Below are 6,000 nucleotides of genomic sequence, written 5' to 3' on the forward strand. Positions count from 1 at the left end.
ATATAAACTTTAAGAAAAAAACACTTCCCTTTCATCATAGTTATTCTGTAGTTCTGTACTCTAACATACTCCTTTTAAGAGCTTTCTATTGCAAATCGTGTCCTCATTTTATAATTCAAACCTACAGCTTTATCTGCCCAGTATTAGCTTTACAATGTAAGGGCATTCTTTCTTCCCAACAGGAGGAGCAAAAAGACTAAAAAACGTCATTAAGATCTAAGAATAAACCACATGATAAAATCTTCACTGAAGATTTTCTTAACAATAAAATTCAAAAGTAAAGTCAATGATAAAAAATTGCCAAAAGTTACTACAAATCAGGCCCAACAGCCAAGGTCCAGAGGCCAGGGAGATAAACAGAAAGAGGCCACATTAGAGAGTTAATCAAGATACCAAGCTAAAAGTATGCGACCTTTTGACAAAGGAAACCAGGGAGAGAGGTGTGGGTTCAAATGGGTAAACTCTCACCCACTATCCAAGAGATTAGGCAGTTCTAGAGACCAGCAAAGGCATGGGTCATGAGTGAGTCAAGCTAGATAAATGAGCCACGGAAAGTCAAACAAACCACCTGTTCTCTCCTTGAACATGGATCTGCCTATTTTCAGAATATGCCTTGAGAGTACTCTATTCATGCCTTTGCCTTTTCTTCTTCGTGCTCAAGAATTCCTTTCCTTCTGTGCTCTATCCATCCAAATTCATTCATCTTTGTTTATTTTTTTATTTATTTTTATTTTTTCAGTAATGTGTACCCCCAACCTGGGGCTCAAACTGACAACCCCAAGATCAAGAACTGTATGGTCTACCTACTGAGCCAAACTGACACCCTAATTCCTCCATTTATCTTTGAAGATCTACCTTTTCCAGGTGGCAGTCAGCTTTTCCATAAACCAGTAGTATGCACTGAACATACTACATGTCTTGTTACTTAAGAATTTGCTATATGATGTGAGTATATGTGTACATGAGTGTATGTTTGTAGAAGCATTTTGAAGATGGAGTCACAAACATTCAGCTCCTGATTGCCTATAAGGTTATATAATTTATAATATTCATTCTCAGTAGGTGGTCAACAGATAGTTCTAGAAGTAAATTAGTTGACTTTGTTTTTAAGCCCCGACAAATAAGTAAAAGTAATTTCTCAGCCATTAAAATCATTAGAAGGAAGTGTTCATATCATCAGCGTATTATCATTACCATTACCATTTGTACTATCAACATATTAGAATGGTTGGGTGGCCAGTTGGTTTCCCAGTTGGTTGGGCACCCAACTCTTGATTTTGGCTCAGGTCATGATCTCACAGTTCCTAAGATTGAGCCTAGCATTGGACTCGAGTTGACAACACAGAGCCTGCTTGGGATTTTCTGCCTCCCTCTCTGTCTGCCCCTCCCTTGCTCACTCACTCTCTCTCTCAAAGAAAAGCCAAAATTGCCATATTAAAATTTTTAAATTAATAAGAGTTAGTAAAATGAATAATTCAATGTTTTAAAATAATATCATCTGAGAGATGGGGCAAGAGATACCATTCACAATAAGGAAAAATATATAAAATAGTTAAGAATTATATTCATGAGAAATGATTTGATCTACCTGGACAAAACAAAGACCAAGAAACTATGAACCTTTCAGAAAGATATGATATAAAACTTGGGAAAATAGATATTTTAAATGCATAAATTTTTCCAATTAGTTTATGGAACTAAATAAGATAGTAATATAGCTGGCTGTAGAAGAAAAAAAAAAGAATCCACTCTAATTTTCATCTAGGGAGAAGACTGGGAAAAATATGGATGAATATATTCAGTAAAGGAAGAATAAAAGGAAAAAAATCCCTACCACACAATTATTTTTTTAGAACTATAATAATTAAGACAATGTGTTGCTGATATAAGAAAAAAAGATCTCCTGGAATAGAATAGATAAAATTATACATAAAGATTTAATATTTATAAAAGAAACCTTTGAAAACAATAGGGAAATAGTTTATTTAATCAATGACACTGAGGTAACATGTTAGGAATTTTAAGACAAAAATCTGTTTCAGACCTACAGCTCATGCTATAAACCAAAATAAATCCCATGTGTATTAGAGTGCTGATTTTTGAAATAATCATGAGAGCTAGAGAAGAAAATGTCTTAAAATTTAAACATATTGAGATGAAAATCAGATCTTAAAACAATGAAAAATTTTATATGTAACACTTAAAAGTTCTGAAATTCAGAAAAAATAGATTGACAAAAATAATTGCTGCAAATGGAATGATAAAAAAGAATATAATTAGAAAGAAAATCATCAGTGCTCCAATAAATAAATGACATAAAAATTTCGAAAAAGAGGAACTCAGTTAACAAAATAGAAAGTACTTTCAGTACTTATTAAATAATGACCAAAAGTAAGGTTTTATTTTGCTTATTAAATTCCCCAAACCTTCAAAAATATATTGGTATACATAAATTGCTTATATACAAGTAAGGTTGTATTATTCTTTACAATTTGAAAGTAAATTTAAAAGTTTTGAGAGCAAAACATATAAGAGGTAATCCCAAAGGAGGAAAAAGCCATAAATACACAAATGTTTATCAAGACATTAGTTAAACTAGTGAGGTAGAAATAACTTAAATATCTAGCAATTGGGAAAATGCTAATACTGTATGCACTGGAAATGATACTGATACAATCATTAATAGAACTATTAATAACAATAATTTGAAGCTTACACAGTAAAATAAAATATTTCATGAATATAAAGTGACAAATACTCGAACTTTTTATGAAGAATGATTGCAACTTTCTAAAGGAATATGTGCGTATCTGAAATTTATCTTATTCATTTTTGTGGTATTTTTTTCCATTTTTACTATGAAACACTTTAACATGGCAGTTACATTTTTTTAAATTAAACATAAACTAAGGCAGGGGCGCCTGGGTGGTTCAGTCAGTTAAGTGTCCAGCTCTTGACTTAGGCTCAGGTCATGATCTCACGACTCGTGAGTTCGAGCCCCGTGTTGGGCTCTGTGCTGACGGCTCAGAGCCTGGAGCCTGCTTCAGATTCTGTCTTCCTCTCTTTCTGCCCCTCTCCCACTCACATTCTGCCTCTCTCTCTCTCTCTCTCAAAAATAAACATTTTTTTTAAATAAAGATAAACTAAGGTATACCAACTAATTAATATTCATTTAAGAGTCCTTAAAAAAAAATTTTTTTTTAAGTAGAATTCAAGCCCAGCACAGAGCCCAGTGTGGGACTTGAACTCACAACCCTGAGATGAAGACCTGAGCCAAGACCAAGAGTCAGATGCACTTAACTGACTGAGCCACACAGGCACCCCAACGAGTCCATTTTTCAACACCTTCACTATTTTTAGATATTACATTACTTTTTAAACTTTACTTATTTAGTTTAAAAAATATTTTCAACTGTGATTTTTTTCTGTTTCCCCAATATTTAGTGTGGTGGAGCATCTGTTCATCCTAACTGGCATTTATTTTTTCTTCTATGACTAGACTGTTTACTTTTTGCCCATTTTTATTGGTATTTTGTTTATGGTTAAGTAGATGATTTTCTATACTAATGGTAAAAATAACTTGCAATATCTACTGTATTTTAAAGAGAGAGTGGGAGAGAGAGAGAGAGAGCACGAGTGAGGGAGAGGGGCAGAGGGAAAGAGAGAGAATCTGAAGCAGGCTCCATGCGGAGCCCACATAAGGCTCAATCCAATGACCCTGGGATCATAACCTGAACCCAAGTCAAGAGTTGGACACTCCACTGACTGAGCCACCCCGGTGCCCCTGCAATATCTATTCTAAAAGGCTATTTTAAGTATGAAGACTGTTAGATTCTTAGTGTCATATGTTGATATCTTGATCAGGATTCATGTATAGAAATGAATGTCTCTATTGTTTTATTGTTTGTAAAGCATTTTCACATACATTATTTAATTTTATTTTTATAGGTTAGATTTCTATGGATTAAGCGTTAAGTTGTTTATTTTCGGAAATGTCAAGTTCACGCCATTGTAAGCGTGAGGTTCCCGTGCTCTACTGTGAAGTTCTTCAGGGTCATAGTCAACTGAACTGGTTTCAAGGTGAAGATTCCACTGAGAAACTACATGATCCTTTGCAAAACCGTTTCCTCGGGCATTCTGTGGAAAAGTTCTCTTTGAAAACTGCGTGAGAAGTAAATCAGACAGCAGTATCTAACTGAAAATCCTTCGCAAAATTTAGAGAACACACCTCCTGCTTTACTTCTGACATGGTTCTGCACTATTCCATAAAAGGCGGCTCTCAGAGGAAGCCCTTATCAATCATTTATTGTTTGCTGATTGCAATGTCCATGATTCGTTTGAAAGTCTTCTGTATGAAATATTCTAAAAATCAAGATTCTCTTGCAAATGCTACAGGTTCATGAAAACTAGATAAGGTAACCAGCTATTACTGAAACCTAAGGTGTTGGTTTCACGCTGAGATTTTCACAAAGGAATATCTGACCCCCACCCACGAAAAGACTTTTAAACAACTAGTCAGAGCTATCAGCACTTAGGACTGTTTTCTATCAGAACTAAGAATTAATGAATCAGTTTCATGTAGTGTCAAATGCATTATAGACACTCAGTAAGTACATATGATATGATTAATACCAGAAAAAATATCTCACCCACTAGTCATTTTCCAGAAAGACTTTTAATGTTGTTTAGTTAGTTTCAAAACAAGTTTCTAATTTGATTTGGTATAATTCGATTTTATAATTATGTGCTTTACTTCTTAGCCTGGCACAATTACCTTTTTGATTTGTACATTATTCATGTGTGGCCCTGCTGGGTTTCTTAATTAAACTAGGTAAATGGTTCTCACTGAAATAGCACTCAGTTGAGAGTGTCTATATCCCACTGTTTATGCCTGCTTTCTTTCTTCTCTTAACTTCCCAAGTTAACCGCTATTTTAGTTTCTAGTGTAGGGTGGGATTGAGTCTGAATCAAATTCTCGCAAAAGAATTGAAAACCTCACTTTAATCCCCAGAACCTAGTAGAATTCCTTGAATTTGTGAAGAGGAAAATATGTTTATTTACGTATATAAGAAACTCAGAAGCTGAGCTATGTGGGGTTTTATCAATTAAAAAGTGACGCTACCTGTGCACCTGGGTGGCTCAGTCAATTAAGCATCTGACCTTGGCTCAGGTCCCAATCTCACAGTTTGTGAGTTTGAGCCCCTCATCAGGCTCTGTGCTGACAGCTCAGAGCCTGGAGCCTGCTTCAGACTCTGTGTCTCGCTCTGTCTCTCTCAAAAATGAATAAACATTAAAAAAAGTTTTAAAAAAGTTGTCAAGAGAAAGAGAACATATGCAAAGGAAGGCTGATGAGTTCTCAATTTAAAATAAATGGAGGGGCGCCTGGATGGCTCAGTCGATTGAGTGGCTGACTTCAGCTCAGGTCATGATCTCGTGGTCTGTGAGTTCGAGCCCCACATCAGGCTCTGTGCTGACAGCTCGGAGCCTGGAGCCTGCTTCAGATTCTGTGTCTCTCTCCCTCTCTGTCCCTCCCCCACTCACGCTCTGTCTCTCTCTCTCTCTCTGTCAAAAATAAAAACATTAAAATTTTTTTTAAATAAATGGAAAAAATTAGAAACATCAGACATTATGGACCCAATGATGTCATGTAATACGAAGTGATTAACATCATCTAAATTTTAATACCTGAAAACAGGAACCATTGTATTCTAATTGAACTTCTAGATTTTTTTTTTAATTTTTTTTTCAATGTTTATTTATTTTTGGGACAGAGAGAGACAGAGCATGAACAGGGGAGGGGCAGAGAGAGAGGGAGACACAGAATCGGAAACAGGCTCCAGGCTCTGAGCCATCAGCCCAGAGCCCGACGCGGGGCTCAAACGCACGGACCACGAGATCGTGACCTGGCTGAAGTTGGGCGCTTAACCGACTGCGCCACCCAGGCGCCCCTGAACTTCTAGATTTAATGACCGGAGAGTAAAAACATACTAGAGATAGACA

The sequence above is a fragment of the Felis catus genome, chromosome D4, assembly GCF_018350175.1.
Source record: "Felis catus isolate Fca126 chromosome D4, F.catus_Fca126_mat1.0, whole genome shotgun sequence".
In the NCBI taxonomy this organism is placed as follows: Eukaryota; Metazoa; Chordata; class Mammalia; order Carnivora; family Felidae; genus Felis; species Felis catus.